This window comes from Meriones unguiculatus, assembly GCF_030254825.1.
Source record: "Meriones unguiculatus strain TT.TT164.6M chromosome 13 unlocalized genomic scaffold, Bangor_MerUng_6.1 Chr13_unordered_Scaffold_34, whole genome shotgun sequence".
Lineage (NCBI taxonomy): Eukaryota > Metazoa > Chordata > Mammalia > Rodentia > Muridae > Meriones > Meriones unguiculatus.
In genome coordinates, this window is record NW_026843646.1 from 9713419 (window position 1) to 9737266 (window position 23848).

Here is a 23848-nt window from a genome sequence, read left to right on the forward strand (position 1 = left end):
TTTTCAGTTACATTGTTTTTTCCCCTAAAACAGTATTATTTAGGTTATTTTTTTTGACAGATTATCTCTACAAAGCCATGGCTATCCTGGGCTTCCCTATGTAGATCAGATCAGGCTGGCCTTGAACCTACAGAGATCTAACTTCCTCTGCCTCCCAAGTACTGGTGTTAAAGAACATGCCCAGCTTCCCCCACAACAATTTTGAAACAATAACAAACTTGAAGATAGTTCCAAGTATAGACAGTTAATTGCTCTTTTACTTTGGACATTTTGAGAGGAAGCTGCTGACCTTATGTCCTGTCACTCGGAATGGTTTAGTGTCAATTTTATAAAAACAAGAATGTTGTCCTATGTAATGACAGTGCAGTTATCAAAATAGGAAATTTATGCCAACATAATATTCCATTTAATTTGGGTTTTGTTGACCATGTTATTGCTCACATAAATGTTGAAAGAAGTTGGTTCATTTAAGTGTTGCATTATTTCTTTATCTCTTTAGTCTCTTTCAATATGCAACAGTTCCCTCATCGTTTTCATGATCTTGTCACTTTTGCTGACTATGGGTCAGTTACATTTTTCTTCACTAATTTATTCATTTGTTCATTTTACATCCCACTCACAACCTCACTCCTTCCTCTCTTCCCAGTCCCACCCTCCCAACCACTTCCCCTATAACTCCCCCAACCAACCCACCCTGGCACATCAAGTTACATCAGTATTAAGTACCTCTTCTTTCACTGAGGCAAGACAAGGCAGCCCTGCTAGGAAAATGTGATCCAGAGGGAGGCAACAGAAATAGGAGCCCAAATCAAAGAGAGCCCCTGGTCTAGTTGTTAGGGGACCTATTTGAGGACAAACAACCCATCATTTTCATATGTGGAGGGGTCCTAGGACTATTTCAGGCATGTTCTTTTGTTGGTGGTTCAGGCTCTATGAGACCCCATGTTCCCAAGTTCCCATAGTCCCAGAAGACTATGTAGGTCTTCTTATGGTGTCCCACCCTTCCAGATCCATTAATCCTTCCTCTAACTCTTCCACAAGAATCCCTGAGTTCTGCCTAATTGTTTGGGTGTGGGGCTCTGCATCTGCTTTCATTATCTGCTGGATGAAGCCTCTCAGATGGCAGTTATGTTAGTCTTCTGTCTACAAGCATACCAGAGTATTATTAACAGTGCCAGAAGTTGGGTCTCTCCCATGGGTTGAGTCGCAAAATGTGCCAGTTATTGGTTGGCCATTTCCTCAATCTCTGTTTCATCTTTTATTCCTGCATATCTTGTAGGTGACAAATTTGGGTCAAGGGTTTTGTGAGTTGGTTGGTGTCCCCTTCCCTCCACTGGCTACAAGATGTGTCCACTTCAGTCTCAATATCCCTGCTGCTAGGCATCTCAGCCAGGCTCACACCCCCATATTTTCCTAGGTACCTCCAGAATTCCAGGTCTTCATCTTACCTCAGAGATGCTGCAACACCAATTTCCCTTCTCTCCTAGTCCTCTCACCCCCATCTGCACTTTTCCCACACCTGACTCTCTGTCTTGTTCCTCTCTTCACCCCCTCTACCACCCACTTCCTCTCTCCCTCCACTTCCCATGTCTGTCCCCTTCTTAGTGGGATTCAAGTATCCTCTCTTCTACCCTCCATGTTACTTAGTGTATTTAGGTCTGTGGATTATATCATGGTTATCCTGTACTATATGGCTAATATCCCAGGTTAGTTATTTTTGTAGACTCTCTTTAAGCTCTCTGTGTTCTCATGGATCAATACTTAAACTGGGACAAGGGTATCAAAAAAGTGTAACACACTGTATCCTGTCAGGTGGTACATACCTTCACTTTGATTACTTGTAATCAGTGTTTTCCAGGCTTTTCTACTACAGTTAATACCCTGTACCCCCATGAGTACCTTGACACTCTGTGTCTTGGTCTTCATCAGAATGTTAATGCATTTGCCATACACATACATCAATATGGATTTATGATTTCTGTGTCTTCTGCAGTGGACTGGACTGTTATTGTTTGTTTTAGTCTGCTGGGGCTAAGTGACGATTAATAACAAAGGCTTTAGTTTTCACAGTTGTGAACTCTGGAAAGTGTAAAGTTAAATTATAAGGTCTACTTGGGGGCATACTTGTCTACAGTCATGTTCTCACTTTAAACTCAGTGTTCTAAAGGGCCACATGATTTTATAGGATCTCTTCAATAAGGTTATGAACCTATTTATAAGGGCTTCACCACCCATACCTGAGTACCTCCCAAAGATCTCCGCAGTTCTGTTACTTTGGGTTTCAGGACTTCAACATAGGAATTTTGGGAGGACATAGATATGCAGATCATTTTGATGTTTAAATTGTTTTGTCATTTGACCAATGAGAGCTTTTCTTTCCATTTTTATATTAATTTTTATTAATTACACTTTATTCACTGAATCCCTCTGTGCCCCCTCCCTCCTCCTCTCCCAATCCCATCCTCCCTCATCCTTCTCCACACATGCGCCTCTCTAAGTCCATTGATAGGGGATGTCCTCCTCTCCCTCCCTCTGATCATTGACTATCAAAGCTCATCACCAATAGCTTCACTGTCTTCCTCTGTGGTCAGGTAAGGTTGCTTTCCCCTCAGGAGGAGGTGATCAAAGAGCAGGCCAATCAGTTCATGTCAGAGACAGTCCCTGTTCCCATTACAATGGAACCCACTTGGACACTGACCTGCCATCAGCAACATCTGTGCAGGGTTCTAATTTATCTCAATCAATGGTCCTTGGTTGAAGTATGAGTCTCAGAAAAGACCCCTGTGCCCAGATTTTTTTGGTTCTTTTGCTCTCCTTGTGGAGCACCTGTCCTCTCCAGGTCTTATTTTTTTCCTACTTGTTTCATGAATTTCCCTGCACTCTGCCCAAAATTTGGCTACAAGTCTCAGCATCTTCTCTGATACTCTGCAGGATAGAGCCTTTCAGAATTCCTCTGTGGTAGGCTCCTGTCATGTTCCCTGTTTTCTCCCTCTTCTGATGTCCATCCTCTTTGCTTTTCTGAATGAGGATTCAGCATCTTAGCCAGAGTCCTCCTCCTTCATAAGTTTCTTTAGTTGTACAGATTTTAGTATATTTATCCTATATTATATATCTAATATCCACTTACGAGTGAGTATATACCCTGTGTTTCTTTCTGCTTCTGGGATACCTCAATCAGGATGATCTTTTCCAGTTCCCACCATTTGCCTGCAATATTCATGATTTCTTTTTTTTTTATTGATGAGTAATATTCCATTATGTATATGTACCACAATTTCTGTATCCATTCTTCAGTTGAGGGGCATCTGGGTTGTTTCCAACTTCTGAGTACTACAAATAAAGCTGTTACAAACATAGTTAGACAAATGTCTTTGTTGTATACTTGAGCATCTTTTGGATATATGCTTAGGAGTGGTATAGCTGGATCATGAGGAAGCACTGTTCCTAATTGTCTGTGCCAGATTGATTTCCAAATAGATTGTACAAGTTTACATTCCCACCAGGAGTGGAGGAGGGTTCCTCTTTCTCAAAATCCTCTTTAGCATGTATTGACACTTGAGCTTTATATCTTAGCTATTCTGATGCTTGTAAGGTTGTTTTTAATTTTTCTGATGACTAAGGGCGTTGAGCATTTCTTTAAGTGTTTCTCTGCAATTCCTCTATTTAGAATTCTCTGTTTAACTCTGTATCCCATTTTTTAATTGGATTACTTCATTGTTGCTGTTTAACTTCTTGAGTTTTCTATATATTCTGAATATTTGCCCTCTTGTCAGATATAGTGAACATCCTTTCCCAATCTGTAGACAGTGTCCTTTGCTTTACAGTACCATTTATTGATTTTTGCCTTTAGAGCCTGTGCTATTGGTATTTTGTTACACCAGCCAAGACACAAGACCCAAGAAAGATATTTTCCTGACACAAGCAAAAAAGAGCTTAAGAGTCCTTTCCAAAGCAATGGTTTTCTTCAACAAAGCAAGCACCAGGATTTAACATATGGATATGTTCAAATGTGGGTTCCCTACTCAGAGTCATGCTAAGTTAAGTCCTATACTGAATGTGATCATAATGTAAAATCAAGAGATTAAAAAAGCAATCTTGGCTCAAAGTCATGTGGAAATATATGTAACATGTTTAAAATGGACAGAAATGCCCCTGAGATGTTTAATTGTGACAACAAGTTTTTAACTAAAAATGAGGTAAATGAGGCCATGAAACTAGATTGCTCAGGAGGCAATGCAATCTGGTAATCGTAATGTCTGATCTATGAGATGTTTCAATGCTACAGTTCTCACTTACACAAAGGACAGTGATCACAAATTCAGAAAACTTCTAACATCACTGTGCACACTATTCCTCAGGAAAAAAAAATCTATAACTTGAAATATAGTCTTAATTTTGAAATCATTTTGATAGATAATATTTCTACATAGCCATGGCTGTTTTAGAACTGTCCATGGAGCTGGCATGGTGGCACACACCTGTAATCCCAGCACTCAAGGAGGAAGAGGCAGACAGATTTATGTGATTTTGAGGACAGCTGGGTCTACAACAGCCAAAGCTACACAAGAAAATTGTGTCTCAAAAACAGAGAACACACTCTGTAGAACAATATGGCCTCAGTCTCAGAGAGATCAACCTGCCACTGAATCCTAGGTTTAGGATGACAGGGATGCACTTCTGAGCTAAGCTATGATTTTTAAGTGGTCTATCCTTGAATCAATGAATTAAAGTATAAAATAAGGTGTACAAAGGAACCATTTTTCTTTTAATGAGCAGCAATAAGTCTTCAAATTCTACAAATAATTTCTGTCTTCTATAAGTGGCTGCATTTTTTTGTTAATTTCATCATTTATAACTGGATATTAGACATAATATAGGATAATCATACTAAAATCTGTACATCTAAAGAAGCTAATCAAGAAAGAGGGCTCTGGGTTAGATGCTCAATCTTCATTCAGAAAGGCAAACAGGATGGACATCAGAAAAGGGAGAAAATATGGAACTGGACAGGAGCCTACCACAGAGGGCTTCTGAAAGACTATCCAGCAGGGTATCAAAACAAATGCTGAGACTCATAACCAAACTTTGGGCAGATTGCAGGTAATCTTATGAAAGAAGGGGAAGATAGAAAGACCTGGACAGTACAGGAGCCCCACAAGGAGAGCAATAGAACCAAAAATATGGGCACAGGGATTTTTGGAGACTCATACTCCAAAGACCATGAGTGGAGATAATGTAGTACCCCTGACAGATTTAGTCCTTTGCAGCTCAGTGTCCAAGGGGTACCCTAGTAATGGGAACAGACTGTCTTTGAAATGAACTCAGAGCCTGGCTCTTTGATCACCTCTGCCTGTGGGGAGAACAGCCTTAGAATGCCACAGAGGAAGACAATGAAGACAGTGCTGATGAGACCTGATAGACTAGGTTCAGATGGAAGGAGAGAAGTACCTCCCCTATCAGTGGACTGGGTGAGGGACTCATGAGAAGAAGAGGGAGAGAGGGTAGGATTGGGAAGGGATGAGGAGGGGTCTAAAACAGGGATACAAAGTGAATAAACTGTAATCAATAAAAATAAAATAAAAAAATTTAAAAAATGCTGGAGTATGTTTGTGTGCATATACATATGTTATGGTGTATACGTGCTAGTGAGAGTACAACTTATTGCTATTTATTACCTATATCCCATATGTAAGTTCTTTACATGTTACACAAAGAGTCTTTTGGCCAGTGAACACACTGGCCCTTATTTAGGCTGAATTTTTTTTTATATGCTGGAGTGTGAGTTTGCATATACAGCAGCCCAACTACAGAAACATTAGAAAAATCAGTAGCAGTGATATGGACTACACAGGATTGAGCTCAAATCATCAGGCTTAGCAATAACTAATAATTTAGCCACTGAGACAATTCTCTGACATTCACGTGTTGTTTTGAGAAAGTCTTAAGAACAAGTCTTTACTCCTAAGAAAGAACTAACACATTCCAAAACAAGACAGAAGTATATAATTTTCATTTGCAAGTAGCATTTATTATTCACATAATTTCATTTTCTTCCATCCTCAGATGACAATATAATCATACTCTGAATAAAAGACGATATTGTACTGATGTAATGTTTCAACTAAGTTTTATGCGTCTCAATGAGCTCAGTGGGAAGAGATTGTGGTATGCAAAACTGACAACATAACCTTGAAGATCATATAACCATTACCAACATAGACTCCATAAAGTATCACACACTCTTCACATATCTGTAATAGCCTAAAAATGAATAGTCCATTACACACACAACATGGTTTTTTGAAATAAATCTCATTGCTGTTAAATTAACTATCACCTCTAGATAAATCTCTAAGAAGGCAATACTTCAAGATGATGTGCCATATAGTAAATATGGGAACATGTAGAATCATGAAACTTCAAACAAAACAATATACATATACATATATATACATATATATATACACTATTAAGCATTAATTATTGATAGCCAAGCAAGGCTTAAAAACAAACAACTTAAACGAATTTATGGAAACATAAAAAGTACAAGTTCTCACAGACCCTTCCTTAAAAACTATGATCTCAAACTGCCTGATATAAATAAGCAATGGACCAGATAGATGATGTGCATCCCATTATGTACATTGCAGCAGAAAAATACCTATCACCAAGTGGAAATGCATTAGAACATGAACAGCCACCACAGAAGGAATATCAGAACAACCTAATAAACTTCTATGAATGGATTTGCTACACATACAGCAAATTCAATGCCTACTCAAATGTTTCAAAATTCAGACTACAACCACAATTGGTGATCTCCATTACAATGAAGTGAACATGGTAAATAATTACTTCCTCCGAGGCTATGATAAAAACAGATTCAAAATAAGTTACTTTTCTTGGAAATTGATACATTTATTATGTCCAAAGTAATAAACTCTTTTGCATAAATAAGACTGCTCTCTTCTATGAATTCTTTTCTACTTCCTGACATCAAGATGATGTATTAAGATTAAGATATTTACAGTACTAGATACATGGCTTTGCAGTTAAGACAAGTTCATTCCCAGGACCTAGGTCAGGTTTTTGACAACTTTCTATAATTCTTGGTATGAGAAAATCAGTGGGTCTAGTCTACATGGAAACTAGAATGGACAGGCACATGAACAGACAAAGACAAACTATTATCACATAAGGGAAATTAAAACAAATTTTTAAATATATGTTTACTCATGAATGTTTTACTTGTATAAGCATTCATTACTGAACTCAGGTGTTGAGGCAACTACAGGCTTATCTACAAATGTTGTCTACATCATGAATTCCTTCATGTAACAGAAATCAAACATGTAGATTTGAAGTCAGAGAAATGAATCCTTATTAGATGGTGGAATCATTTGAGAATGTTTAAGAAATGTATCCCTGCTGGAGAAAGTGGTGGGCTTGATAGTTTTCAGCTGCATACCATCTATAGTTCCCACTCTCTGATTCATGCTGCAGGTGGAGGTTGTGAGCTCCAAGCTTCCTACTTTAGCTGCTGTGTATGACACTTGTTTTGCCAAATTTAAAGCGATCCCATATCCTCTCTCATATCATAAGGCAAAGTAAACATATTTGGAAGTTGCCTTAGACATTGTGTTTGGTCACAGAAAATGCACTAACAGGCACACATAAATTTTAAAACTGGTTGATTTATTTCATGTAATTGAAGTGAATTGTGAAATAAAAATGGATTATCTTATTGTTTCAATTCATATGCCTTCGGTCCATGAGATTTCAATTGGAAACAAAATAAGGATGGATGTCACAAACACATGCATACATTGTTGACACTTGTTAGAATTTTCCTCCAAAATGATCTAGTGTAATTGAATGCAAATTGGTGGATCAAAGACCTTAACAACTCTTTTATTCTAACAGATGTTCTGCAGAATGAATTCTTTTAGGTTCTCAAAGACTACTGTGATATGCAAAGGCTTTAAGATGTAGCCCACACAGTAAAGATTTTAGTCTTATATAATGGTAGCATGAAGCAGAAAACCTTACCATACTGACTACATTCGTGGGGTTTCTCTGCAGCATGACTTTTTCTCATGATTTCAAAGAAAACCCTATGAAAAGGATTTACCACATTGCTTATTCAGAGGGTTTCACTGCAGTGTGTGTTCTTTATGTATTTGGAGATAACTGTATTAAGAAAAGGCTTTATCACATTGAAGACATGTGTAAGGTTGCTCTCTACTATCTGTTCATTTGTATACTTGAAGATGATTTTGATATGCAAAACATGTAAAAGCAAATTGTATGTGGGAAGATGCAAAAGCAATTTGTTCTAAGTATTTCCTTTTAGTTACCAGCATTCATTGATATATAGGGTGAACATAAGTTTAAGTTCATAGTCCCTAGGAAAGCTGTAGACTTCCCAATAACTGACCAGCTTTAATTAACTTTTTTGCCCATGACTGCTCCATACCATGATTTCTGGTCCCCTAACATAATGACTGACCCAAACCACAGATTCTCTTTCCTAAAACATAATACCTTTTCCTAACCACAAAAAAAAAAAAACAAATGTATGATTGTTTAGACTCTAAAACTTACATTTTGCATCAGGTGACTTCCTCAATGACGTAAACAAATCCCATATCCCTAAACCATGACTAATGGTAATAATTCAGTTGTAAAATGCTAAAGATGTTTATGATTTTCAAGCTCAGAACCTCTGTAACTTTCTGGCTCATTGGATGGGTAGGGATCACAGTTCAACATTATGTGTCCTTCATCAAACTGGATGAAAATATTTTTTTTCATCTGTATTGACCTGTTTGAGTTGTATTGGATTCAGTGGACAGAAGAACACAAAAGCCTTACCATATTGATTATATTCTCAGATTTTTCTCTCCATTTTGAAACTTTATGATGATGTAGAATATAGATATGTATAAAGGTCTCCCATTTTAACACATTCGTAAATTTTCTCTCTGTATGAATTCTTTCATGATGACGAAGATTATACAAATGTGGAGTAGCTTCACCATGTAAATACACTCATAGTCTTTTGTTCTTTCATGACGTTGAAGATGATTGTGAAGAGCAAATTTTATTAGGAGATGACTGTTATGTGAAAAGGCTTTACCATATAGATTACATTATTAAGGTTTCTCTCAAGGGTGAGGTCTTTTGTGTATTAGGAGACTACTGTTACATGCAATGGCTTTACCACCTTAGTTACATTCATAGGGTTTTTCTATAGTATGTGTTCTTTATGTCTTAGATTACTATTATGTCAAAATGTTTATCACATTGCTTACATTGATAAAGTTTCTATCCATTGTGTTTTTTCTACGTACATGAAAATTATTATGGCATGCAAAGCTTTTGACAAATTGGTTATATTCAGAGGGTTTCACTACAATAAATGTTCTTGTTCAAGATAAGTGTTACATGAAAAGACTTCATGACATTAGTTATATTCATAAGAATTTTCTGCAACAAAGATTTTTATGTCTTAGGAGAACACTGTTATCTGCAAAGGATTTACCACATTGGTTACATTCATAAGGTCTCTCTCCAGTGTGAGTTCTTTTATGTACTACGAGACTACTATTATGTGCAAAGGCTTTACCACATTGGTTACATTCATAAGGTTTCTCTCCAGTGTGAGTTCTTTTATGTCTTAGGAGATGACTGTTACATACAAAGGCTTTACCACATTGGTTACATTCATACGGTTTCTCTCCAGTGTGAGTTCTTTTATGTTTTTGGAGACTACTGTTATCTGCAAAGGCTTTACCACATTGGTTACATTCATAAGGTTTCTCTCCAGTGTGAGTTCTTTTATGTATTAGGAGATGACTGTTATGTACAAAGGCTTTACCACATTGGTTACATTCATAAGGTTTCTCTCCAGTGTGAGTTCTTTTATGTCTTAGGAGATGACTGTTACATACAAAGGCTTTACAACATTGGTTACATTCATAAGGTTTCTCTCCAGTGTGAATTCTTTTATGTATTAGGAGATGACTGCTTTGTACAAAGGCTTTACCACATTCATTACATTCATGAGGTTTCTCTCCAGTGTGAGTTCCTTTATGTCTTAGGAGATCACTGTTATATGCATAGGCTTTACCACATCGGTTACATTCATGAGGTTTCTCGCCTATACGTATACTTTTATGTCTTAAAATATGACTTTTATGTGCAAAGACATTACCATATTGGCTACATTCATACTGATCCCCACCAGTATGCATACTTTTACATGTGTGGGGACTACTGTGTTGTGCAAAGACTTCATATTGAGTATCTTCAGGGAGTTTGTCTCCACTATGATTGTCTTCATCCCTGCAAATATAATTGGCATATATGACAGCTTTACCACATTCATTACACTAATGGACGTTCTTGCCACATGCCTTAATATTGCAATTTGAATTAAAGGTAAAGAAGAATTACATTTTGAGTTTTCATCATTATTTTTATATTCATGGTGTTCTCCTTCTCTAAGGGTTGTTTTGCATATTTGAAAGTACCTGTGATGGTAAAAATATTTGTTACCTGGCTCACATTTATCATATACTTTCTCCTATACAATTTTTTACCATATATTTGTAGAAAACTGCAATACCTCAGAACTTTAACACAGTGACTAGATTAATAACTTTCCCTATACTGTGCGCCAAACTAAATATGTAAAGGTAACTGTGAGAAAAAAAATAATTTGTATATTCCTAAAACTTTTTTAGTGTGATTTTTGTGAGAATTCCTAATTTTGGTAAATAGCTAGTTAATTGATGTTGGTGTATATTGTGTGAAAATGTGCCAGTATATGGCAATGCTGATTGCTGAGCGAGCTATCAGCTAAGTACTGACAAAATCATAGTATTGTTAGTTCTATGGCCAACCTGTCCTACATTTTGTAAACATTTGTCCTTCCTTATCTATTGGAAATAAGAAAGAGTTAACAACTGGTAGCAGGGCACAAAATGGAGTACAGAACGAGGTCAGAACTTATGAGTGAGAGAGGGTTGCTGGGAAGAAGAAAGCAAATGACAGGCGGTTCACCAGCAGGCCAGTGAGGTTATAGACGGACATGAACATGAGCAAAGAGGTAGAGTTGTCCATGCACTGGGACACTGTGTTGGTTTATTTGTGTTAAGGATAAAAATGGGTTCAGAATCTGCCCAGTTAAATTGCCTAAGCTGAAAATATTAAAAAGGCTCTGTTATAATTTGTACTTCTGGCAGCTCTGAATAGCCCATATAAAGCATACTAGGTAGAAAATTTTAAACATCTATTCAAAATGGGGACTACTATACCTTTTAGTTGTTCTGGGTGGTACATTGTTTCTTTCAATATACATATATTAAAATGACTTGAACGCAATGTGATACATGATGATATAACTAACTATTAAAAGAATAATAACAAATGACATGATTTCATGATGCATTCACACATTTGATTTTTGTTCATCACAGATATGTGCTATAGAGATCATGGTTTTTCCACAACATTCTTGACTCTAAAAAACTGCCCTTCTCACAAAACTTAGGCATATTACTATAAGTATATGAGTAACCCCATTTTACTATGGACGAGTTGATTAGTATAATGTTTTGGATATACTTTCATCACCTATTTACTGTGAATACATTTGGCAATATCTTAGTTGTAGGAGATTAAACAAATTGCAGTTTTACCTCATAGCGCTAATGAGTAAATAATTTAAACATTGATCTTGCGTTCTTTCTTAGAGTGCCTTGCAAACACACATCAAATACCTAACATGGAGGTACATGGTTTAGTAACAAGTTAGTCATCATCAATAAATACACTTAAAACAGTTCATTTACACTCTCCCTTCTCTTTCAAACTTCCAGAACATATTAATATTTTCTCAGAACCATATTCATATCAGCTTACAATGAAAATTACCTTGCATGTCTTCTAGAACTTTGACAATGCTCTTCTATATTATGACTTTCCCAATTGTAGCCTAAAATACAGTAACAGAAAATGTATGATTTATTATTGGAAATAAGACAAAATTTAAGTCGTGCTCTATGGTCAGTCAAAGAACCATTCACCTCATTCTTGCTAATCCTCAAGAGAAATTGCAGAAGCACTTCAATAATGAATAAAGAGTTTTCCCCATCCTTTAAAAGGTAAAGAAAATTCACTGTCCTACCTATAGCAGTGAGGTTCCTGTAGGTCTCCAGCATCACATCTTTGTAGAGATTTCTCTGGGAAGGATCCAGCAAAGCCCACTCTTCTCGAGTGAAGTTCAAATGCACATCATTGTAGGTCAATATACTCTAAAAGAGCCACACACGTGTACAACAGAAAGCATGATACTTAGAATACTGGCGATGTATCCTTCATTTACAGTATTTTCAAAGTATTCTGGGGTGTTTCTTCTACTCATTTTGTGACACACAAGTTTTAATGTAATAACTAACTCTTTTTAGGAAGAAACTGAATAGTGAAGTTCACCTATTTTTTTTCATCATTTAATTAGGCTACAGGCTTGCAAAAGAAACGTCAATTAACAGATAAAGAGAGAGAGTAAACAGAAAAAACAGTACTGAGCCCACATGAGAGAAATAGTATAAATGATTCCTGACTCTTATAAGAATGGGCAGGCTGGGTGTATTTTCTGATGACTTTAATTCCAAAATCACTCAGGAAACCGAGGCTGGTGTATCTCATAGAGCTGGATGGTACACTGCCCTATGCAATAAGTTCCAGAACACTCATGGGTACATAGTAAGATCTTGAATGATATGTAAAAATTAATCAAATAAACAAGAAAAAAACTTAAAGATCTTTCTCAGGTTTCTACAAAGAGTTATACATCCACTCCAGTTCTGCATAAATATCTAGAAACCTGAAGTGCCTCATTTTAAACTGTAATATTAATATTTTTTTAAAAAATGAAATGTATGTTTGAACAATTACAAAAGTAGAATGAAAATATTAGCAATTTAAATGTTGATCATAAATAGACAACATGGGGTTGGAGGTATGCCTCAGTGGTTAAGAACACTGTCTGTTCTTCCAGAAGACCTGGGTTAAATTCTTAGCACCCGCGGGACAGCTAATAGCTATCTGTAACACAAATATATTCAAGAAAATACTCGCAAAACAAATCTAAGCACACATCAAAGATATATATGATGAACAATTTTGCTTAATCTCAGGAATACAGGGATGCTTCAACATATGAAAACCCATCAATGTAATCCACCATATAAACAAACTGAAAGACCAAGATCACATGATCATCTCATTAGATGAGAAAAAGCCTTTGAAAAATTCCAACACCCTTCATGTTAAAACACTTGTAAAAAGGCATACAAGGAATCAGACACATACTTAACATAATAAAGGCAGTAAAAAGCAAGCTGATAGCCAACATCAAATCATTTGGAGAGAAACTTAAAAGAAATTCCACTCATATGAGGTACAGGACAAGGATGCCTCCCCTCTCCATATCTCTTCAATATACTCCTTAAGTCCTAACCAAAACAATAAGACAACTGAAGGTTATCAAGGAGATACAATTTGGAAAGGAAGAATTCAAAATATCACTATTCACAGATGATTTCCTAGTATACCTAGGTGACCCAAGAAATCCTACCATAGAATTCCTACAGTTGATATACACTTCCCACAAAGTGGCTGGGAACACAACTAACTAAAATTTTCATTATTCCTTCTGTATACAAATAAAAAAAGGGCTGAGAATAAAATTGGGGAAACAACACCCTGAACAGTAGCCACAAACAACATGAAGTGAAAGACCTCTATGACTAGAATTTGAAGTCTTTAAAGAAAGAAACTGAAGAAAATAACAGAAGATGGAAAGATCTCCCAAACTCATGAATATATAGAATTAACATAGTAAAATAGTATTATTTTTTATATTTTTTTATTAATTACACTTTATTCACCTTGTATCCCCCCTATAGCTCACTTCCTCTTCCCCTCCAAATTTTCCCTGCATCCTCCTTCTCTAAAATAGCATTCTTAAAAAAGGCAGTCTACAGGCTCAATCCATTTCCTAACAACATTCCAACATAATTCTTTACAGACCTTGAAAGAGCAAACATTAACTTCAAATGGAAAAATAAAATACCCTTGATAGTTGAACAATCCTGTAAAGTTGGAATAAGATCAAGAAATAAACCCATACTCCTAATGGAACTTTACTTTCAGCAAAGAAGGAAAATCATACAATGGAAAAAAAGACAGCATGTTCAAAAAATGGTGGTAGTCTAACTAGATGTTTGCATGTAGAAAATGAAAATAGACCCTTTGTATCACCCTGCAGAAACTCAGGTCCAAGGAGTTCAAAGACCTTCACATACAACCAGACACTCTAAATCATTTAGAAGGTGGAAAAGTCTGGAACTAATTAACACAGGAGAACAACAACAGCACAGGCTCTGAGATCAGCAATTAATAAATGGGATCTCAAGAAACTGAAAAGCTTCTATAAGTCAAAGGACTTTATTAATAGAACAAAACAGCAGTCAATAGATTGGGAAAATATCTCCACCAACCCTCTATCAGGCAGAAAGGTAATATCCAAAATATACAAAGAACATAAGAAATTAAACACCAACAAATCAAATAATCCAATTTAAAAATGGGGTTCAGAGCTAAACTGAGAAGTCACAACAGAGGAAATCTCAAATGGCTGAGAAACACAAAGAAATTATCAAAGTCCTAAGCCATCAGACAAATGGAAATCAAAACGACTCTAAGATTCCATCTTATACCACTCAAATGGCTAAGATAAAAAAATGCAAGTGACAACACATTCTGGTGAGGATGTGGAGAAAAGGGAACTTTCCTCCAGGGCTGATGGGAGTGCAAACTTGTACAACTTCTCTGGTAATCAAACTGGTGCATTCAAGAAAATTGGGAATAGTTCTACCTCAATACCCATCTATACCAATCCAGGGAATACATCCAAAAGATGTTCCATTATAGAACAAGGACATTTGTTCTACGATGTTCATAGCTGTTTTATTCATAACAGCCAGAAAGTGAAGAATGGATAAAGAACTACTAATACATTTACACAATGGAATACTCCTCAGTTATTAAAAATAAGAAATCATGGAAATTGCAGGCAAATGGATCAAACTAAAAAACATCATCCTGAGAGATGTAACCCAGACACAGAAAGAAACACATTGCTTATAAGCAGATATTAGACCTATAGTATAGCATAAGCATACTACAACCCACACACCCAAAGAAGCTAAGTAAGAAGGGTCCATGGGAGGTTGGCAGAATATCACTCAGAATAAAAAACAGAACAGACAGCAGAAGATGAAGAGAGGGAACTGGGCAAAAATCAGAATGGGGACAGAAACAAATGTGGGTATCAGATGTGGGGAGAATTGTTGTAAGATGTGAGAGGGCTGAGAATAAGAAGGAAAACTGAGGGGGTTTCTCTTTGGAGTAATTTGACAGGGAAGCTTCCTGAGAGGACCTAGGTGTGTCTGGGTGTGACCTGGGTGTGACTCTAGTTGAGACTCCTAACGAAAGGGCAGAAGAGAGACATGGAAAATGAAGTATGAAGTGACCACCACCTCTTAGCCAGTCAGGACTAGTGGAGAGAGGGAACAACAACTGAACCACAAAACCCACAATCCAAAAATTACCCTGACTATAAGAAGTTTAGGGATAATGACGGAACAAAGATTGAGGGAATGTCCAACCAATAATTGGGCCAACCTGAGACCCACCCATCAGCCAAGCCAATGAAACTGTAAATGTTGCTTTGCTGTGCATGTAGAAAAGAGCCTAAACATGCCTGTTTTCTCAGAGGCTCCACCCAGCAGCCAATGGAGAAAGTCTATAACTTACAAATAAGCATCGGGTGGATCTCTGGGGGTCTTATGATAGTACTGGGGGAAAGATGGAAGAACCTGGATGGTATAGGAAGCCACAAGAAGACCAACAGAGGAAAGTAACCCAGACCCTGGGGAGGCTTACAGAAAATGAGACATCAACTAAGGAGTATGCATGTTCTGGACCTAGGCCTGTTGAACTTATCTGTATTAAGGGCAGTTTGGTCCATGTGGGTTAAATGGTAAGTGAAGGTGACTGTTTCTATTATGAACTCTACTGCCTGCTTTTAAATCCTCTCCCCCTGTTAGGCGTGCCTTATCTGGCTTTAGTGGATGAGGATATGCTCAGTCTTGATGTGACTTGATGTTCTGTAATGGGGTGATACAGGGAGAGTAGGGCTCCATTTTTCTGGGAGGGGAGGAGGAAGAGTGAGGGTGGACTGAGAACAGAGGAAGGAGGGATTGCCCTTAGGATGTAAAGTCAAAAAACAAACTAATCTCTAAAAAAATTTAATACACTCAGAGAGAGAAAGAGACAGTGGGTTTGAGAGGGGATAGGAAGGGGGCTGTAGGTGGGATACAAAATAAATGTAACAAATAAAAGTGAAAAACAAGAATAATATTAATGCATTCTCTGAAATATCAAGAGGCAAAACTGGCAACATGACCTTGATCATCAAATTAGAATGGTCAAAATAAACACCCCAAACTGTTATCAAATCTTCATATATCTGTCATAGCCTAAGAACTCAGTCATATTACACATATACAACATGTTTTTTGAAATAAATCTCATTGTTGTGGAATTATATAGCACCTCTAGAAAATTCTTTTACAAGGCAGAACTTCAGCATGATTTGCCCTGTAGTAACAAATGAGAACATAAAGTAGCATGTAACTTCAAACAATACATACATACATACATACATACATGCATACATTCTATTAAGCATTTTAATATTAACATTGGTAAAATATGTTGACAAAACAGAACACATTGGAGGTACATCTTCCATCCTTTGACTTGTACTCAGAAAGCTGACACATGAGAATCAAGAATTCAAATGTAGCCTTGACCAATTACTAATATCCAAGTCAGGTGTGAAACACAAATCATCACCTAAGAAATCAATCCCCAATTTTTAACTCTACCTTACTTAATTTTTTAGATCATGAGCAGAATAAGAAAGATCTGAGGCCAAAGTACCACACAAATGAACTCCAGTTTAATTTTTCATGGAGCATATTTTCCACTGAAATCCTATAACCTCCCCGTCCTCTGTATGCACTACACTCAACATTGTGCGCTTCCATGTACTCCAGGAAGAGCCAATTAAGGTCTGGACTTTTGCCATCTCGAATCCTGATATTTTCCACATTCCTCAAAAATGAGAGCATTCTCAGGTCTTCGAGGAGCAAGGTCACTTTTGGCATAACTTTTTTTCTCCTAACCTGCTACTGTGCTGCTGTGATTGAAACCCCTAACCCCAAATATCTCAGGCCATGAATGAGTTTACTTGTTTGGTCCTTTCAGATCAGACTCCATCATTTTGGAATCCTAGGATAGAATCTCAAGTTTCAAGAAAACTTAGGCAAACATCATGGCAAATATTATTTCCTGCCTTGCTCTCTTGTTTCTACGTTGTTTCATGCTCAACTAGCTTTCTTATCCAGCCCAGGGCCACATGCTTAAGGATAATTCCACCCACAATGGAAGAGCCATCTATAGAAATCATCAGTCAACACAATCTCTCACTTACATAGAAACCAGCCATTTTCTCATTAGTTCATTTATTTTTCCCCTTTATATCCTGCTTGCAGCTCTGTATCTCCTCTTTTCTGGTATCATCCTCCCCGCCTCTACCCCTTCTTCTCCTCCCTTTCTTCTCAGAGAAGGGGAGCCTCCCCATATCAACTCTCCTAAACACATCAAGTTACATACAAACTAAGTGGATCTTCTTCCTGTGAGGACAGACAAGGCAGCCCAGATAGGGAAAAGTTATTCATAAACAGGCAACTGTGTCCATGTGACAGAAAGCCCCCATTTCAAATGCTAGGTGACCGACACGAAGACAAAGCTGCCCATCAGTTAGATATGTGTAGGGTACCTAGGTCTAGCACCTGCATGCTCTTTCAATGCTGGCAACCAGCATTCTATGATGGCATGCTACTAACTGAATTTACCATGCGAAAAATATAACTCAGAATTCTCAGCAGGATTATGAAGATGTATTACACACAGAGACAAAATAGGACTTCTATAATTACTTTATGACCACAACAATGAAAACTGCGTATAATTTTTTGTGAAAGAATAAAGCAAAAATACCAAGAACATAAACCCAAAAATATAGCCAAGATTTCATTAAGATACCTGAGGAAACTCAACCAAGAAAAATGTGAAGTAGAAAAATGTTACCTATGATTATATACATATAGAAATTAAATAAACAGAAACATCAGAAAACCCACAAAAATAACTCAAAATGATCCTTACACTATTTATATTACCTTCTAGAAACAACTAACCTTCTTTTTAAGTCCCCCTGCTCTAGACCTCTCTCTGTAAATGGAGGTCACCAGAAAGGTGGGCTATGGAGCTGTAGGTCCCCCTAATGATCGCAGGCAAACCCAGTCTTACTGATTTCCATAAACAAAACAATGTTAAATATTAATTTTATGTCTCATCCTTGCAACATCTATTCCAGCACAAAACGTGAAATCTGTCCTATGTACCTGGGTAACACCATGTACACTTGAGACACCTCTGCAGCTCAGAAACTCCTTTTAACCCTGGAATTGAGTTCCTTAAGCCACATCATCATGGCTGCTGTATTAGAAGGGTAAAAGGATGCTAGTAAAATACTTCTGAAGTTTCATCCACAATTCTTCCTTGACACCATTTTGTACCCTATTTGTAAAATTGAAATATTTTTCACAAAAATAATTGAATTAGGAAACAATGTTTAAAACTTCCAGGAATCCAACCTTCATTTTTTCCAAACTGTCTTCCTACTGCACACAATAGACAGCTCATTATATGTCTCAAATGAGTAATGTCTAAAATTCTGCTTTGTACAGCCTTTAACTTAAGGGTTTAGGAATTTTAACCAAGAGGAAGACAAAGTTTGCATCTGGGGAGCAATAGGCTGGGATAATGTGACCTGAGCCAACAAAGCTTGTCTCAGAAATATTTTTCCAAAAGGCTGAAGATGGAGCTATTATAGAATTAATATCCACCACCCAGAAGAAAGAATGCCAAACACAATTAAATGGTTAATTAAAAGAGTTCTCTTTAATAGTAGCATGTGTCCAGTTCTAGTTAATGCTATAAGAGAAAGACAGCCTAAAGCTGATTTTGTACTCCATACATGTAGTCTTCCTTAAGTCTCTTTTAGGCTCCAGGTTATATATTAAACAGTTTCAATATGAATTAGAGGGTTCAAGTTTAGCCACAGAGTCAATTGGGAGATTTACACAGCAAAGATATTCTTAGAATGATTTCTGTACTCCACTGCCCTAAAACAGCAGGTCATTATTCAGTGGCATGGTATAAGTGAGAGGTTTCAGAGGTTTCAAATGTTAAGGAAAGTAGAAGGTAGAAAATGTAAAAGCTGGGGTGGAAAGGTTTTGCACAAGTGATATCTTATAATAAGTAAGCTTCTTAAGAAGAATAGCACTTTGTACACTACTTCCTGGGGAGAAATGGAAGGAAACAGGAGACATCTATGAATTGATCAGACACTCTCATAAAATGGGATAAAATCATGAATCTAATAAAACAACACTGCGCAAGGTGAACATAGGATCTCAAGAACATTATTTACCAAGACCACAGTGACTTTGGAACTGATAAGGCTATCTCCATGTGTTGGAAAGAGTTAAGTTCTGAGAATCTAAAGGAAACCCTCCTCAAATGCCCCAACCCTAGAGCTCACCCTATTTCTGGTTTTAGAAAAGGAACAGTGCTTTATTTTAAATACCTCAGAATTTTTGGGGAAATCTCCCAAAGTGCAGGCCACAGGTTCTACTAGCTCTGCCAAGCATATTTGAGGAGTGTGAAAAGAAGTTAGGTGATTCTACATACATGAAACTCGTTTGATTAGAGCAGCCCTCAACACAACAGTGTTTTCCCTGTTCAATTGGTTTTAACCAGATGTCTTCTCCATATGACAGAGCTAGGCTTTTCTCAAGAAGAAAACTGCAACTTTTTGGCACACCAGTCTTTAATGTTGGCTGTGAGTCTGTAATGGCAATTAAGTAGCTTGTTAGATGTGTCTTCTTTGACATGGAGATGGGCCAATGGTTGCTATGAATCAGGGTTGTCTCCCTGGTTATGACTGGAGACAAATTTGTTGACTATCCTCTTGAGCAAACATGTATTTCCTAGCATCCTAATCTCGAACAGGCCTGCTTGGAATGCTACTTATCTACTTAGCCCTTAGCTAAATTCTACTTGATGTGACTTCCTTTCACCAAGTATTGGTAAATCCTTTACATGAACAATTCTACCCTTTTACATCACAGCTTTACAATGAAGTGCTACTCAACACGTACATTATTTTCAACCTTCACAAAATTTACTCCAAATGAACCTTATACCTGAATGTTCAATGCCAAGGTCAGAACTTGGAAAAGATACTAGAAACTAGGCCTCTCTGAGTTTGTATCCTACCAAGGATATTTCTATGTTCAAGCCCCTGCTGCAAATACTTTGTGAACATGCAGTCCCACTGTGTGTAAGGAGGCGGACTCAAGAGCCCAGCCTTCTCCAAGCGGTTCTTCTATTTTGCTCTTCCATTTTACTAGCAAAATTAAACTAACTTCACATCCCCAAGCATGCAGTGCAATTTCCCACTCAACCCCTTGAAACATTTTTCTGATTATCAGTTAACTGGTTAAAATTGCTGTTATCTTAACCAAAATGCCTAAATCATAAAAATATATCACTTACCAAGCCCTACCTCACTATGGACAGAGGATACAATTCTTTGCTCATTTTTCGCTTTGAGCTCTGGACCAAATGTCAAGAGATATAAATTAAGGGCCTTGGATTCCAGACTAAACTTCTTGGAAAATAGTTAAAAGACCTTGAGCCCAGTATCCTAGAACAGCAGAGCACTAACAGAAATGCCCTTGCTTAATCCACAATGCTAAAATTTGATTGGATGACCCCAACACCCGCCAAGGGGCCCCCGCCTTGTGGAGTTAACCCTTTAAATATATAATAAAGCTTACCATGGGGCACCATACAGATCCTGAACTGGCCACCTCCCTGAGCTCAGAAAATACAGCTTTCATTTTAACCTTCTGTGTCTTGGCTTCCAACTGGAACCCATTATAGTAAAGATATTCAGATAAACGAGCTGTGGTCACAGCTCAGACAGGTATCATTAAGTTGGCTGATTCTGGCTGCCAGAAGGACAGCTCCTACCCAGCTCCAGGAAGGACCCTACAAGGCAGCTCCTTATGTTCAGCCTCCTGCTCCAAAAGGTAAAAGAAAAAAAAATCAGATAATTTTCTGGTGTTATGTGGAATTACAGGGGTCTCTGCTCACTTAATTCCAAAAGAGTACTCTTTCTTCTCTACAATAAAACTAAAGTTTGGAGCTGGAGAGGTGGCTCAGCAGACACGAACAATCTCTTTTCCTTCAGAGGTCCTGAGTTCAATTCCTGGCAACCACATGGTGGCTCAAAACCATCTATATTGAGATCTGTTGCCCTCTTCTGGCATGCAGGCACACATGCAGACAGAACATTAATAAAATCTTTAAAAAAAAAACATCAAAAAATAAAGTTTGAATAATATTCACAATAGAAATAAATACATAATGTTATGCACTATTTATACATTAACTATATAATACATTAAGTATATAAAAACTGATATTTTAAAATGTTAAGTGTTTAAACATGTTTTCCCAATAAAAATAAAAGTGTTACCATCTAAGGCAGGTTAGCTGATCAGAACAAAACTAAGAAAAGTGTCACTTGTCTAAGACATTTTTATAAAAATGTCTAAGACATTTTTATTCAACTGTAATTTATTGTCATCATTTTAATTCAATCAAAACAAGTCAGTATGTTTCTTAACTCATTTTCACATCATGCAGCATGACTCATTGGCAGAAAGCTCTCATACCGTCAAAATAAACCAACCTTTTCCATTTTTATAGTATACTATAAAAGCACATTTGCTTTTTATTTCTATAACAACTCTTGTGCTAAAAAGCCTGATATTTTATTTTTCCTTCTCCACATATCAAATGAAAATATGTTACAAAAATTCTTTGAAAGTGATTGCTTCAACTAGGTTGTGCTGTTTCTGCCCTTCATTTTCTATTGCAAACTATAAGGTAGACAAGATGACTGAAGCTCTCCTACCAAATGGACAAATGGGAATGTAGCAAGATTGAAATCAGAGAGAGAGAAGTTTGTTGATTTCACACTGCTTATGCTGTAATTATATGCTGTTTCATGACCAATATAGCACTGACTGTGAGAGTCTTTTATAAGTGTGTAATCCTTTAACCATTGCTATTGTCTTCATTCATTTACCATACTGTCCTCCTGGCCTCAACAAATGAGGAATTAGATTATTTTAAAAGTTATGCCACCACAAATATAAATGCAATAAGCATGAGAATTCAGATAATTCTTTAAAAATAATCAAAATACATGAAAATTTACTGAGAAGACTGTTGGGATCAATCACAACTCTGTCATTTTATGAGAGCTCTATGCAATGCAGGCACACATAAACATGGATACTAGGATAATGTGTGAAAACATGGTATACTGTGCTGTTTTTGGAAATGAGGGGGTGTGGGGGTAGGTAATATCTGCAAATACATCAGATTACATACACTAAATACTTGCAGTTTTACATTGACTATAACAACACAACTTGATGTTACCTAATTTTAGTTCGTATACATGGGAAGTCCCAAATTCAAGAGTTTATTTTGTATGCTAATAGAAGATCCCATATCACATTCAAATTTATTGTTCAATTCTGGACCATGTTTTATTTTCACTTTTTGTCTTCTTAAATTATACTTGGTGGGATAGCTTTTCTGATAACAATATATTTTGTGCCAGTAAACTCTATACTGAAGTCTTCTTTCTATAGCTGTGTAAATTATTTCATATCACTTTCAATTTTCAGTGTAGGATAATATCTACACTTTTATACTATAATAAACAACACCAATGGAATGATGTATTTAAAAATAAAGATGTTGGTTATTTTCTATTTCAATATGAATTCAACAGAATCTAAAGAAAATTTCTATGAATTTCTAAGAGGAAAGCTGATTCCAAAGCTATATCCCATGAAAAACAACACAGAATTCCAAATACGATAATGAAGTAAGAATGCACACATGGGCAACTGTGACCTCAAAACGTATCTCAGAGCTACAACTATCAAGAATGTGTACAACAGTTGTGACAAAATTAGGAGATGAAGAGAAAAAGCCAAAATCATAAGCCTAAAAATATATTCAAATTTTCCTCAAAAGACCCAAGGAAACTCTGCCAGGAAAAATGTGTACTTGACCATATGTACTTTTGGTTATATGTGTACAGAAATTAAATACACACAGACTTCAAAACTCTTACAAAAGCAACTCAAACTGACCGCTAACGTACACTTCTGACCCACTACTGTAGATGGATCTTCTAAAAAGAGAGACCACATGCTCTATGCTCTGGAGCTCTCTGTGGAAAAAAAAAAGTTATCAAAAATGTGGGCTACAATTCCCCAGCTGCTCATGACTTCTTGTGGTTTCAAGCAAATCCAGCCCCACTGAAAGCCACACACAAACCAATGTGGTGAGTGTTTTCATGTTTGCTTACTCCCACATGGATTGTGCCATAAGATATGGAATCTGCCTTATTCACCTCCCCAACACCATGCACACCTTAAAAACCTCTGCATCTCAGAAATTCCTTTTGTGTCCTGAAATTAAATTT

The 23848-nt window shown here is 36.9% G+C and overlaps 1 pseudogene; it reads right to left on the reverse strand.

Annotated features, from left to right (window-relative positions):
• The window catches only part of LOC110543455 (zinc finger protein 665-like), a 127697-nt pseudogene that overhangs the window by 82214 nt on the left and 21635 nt on the right, over positions 1–23848 (reverse strand).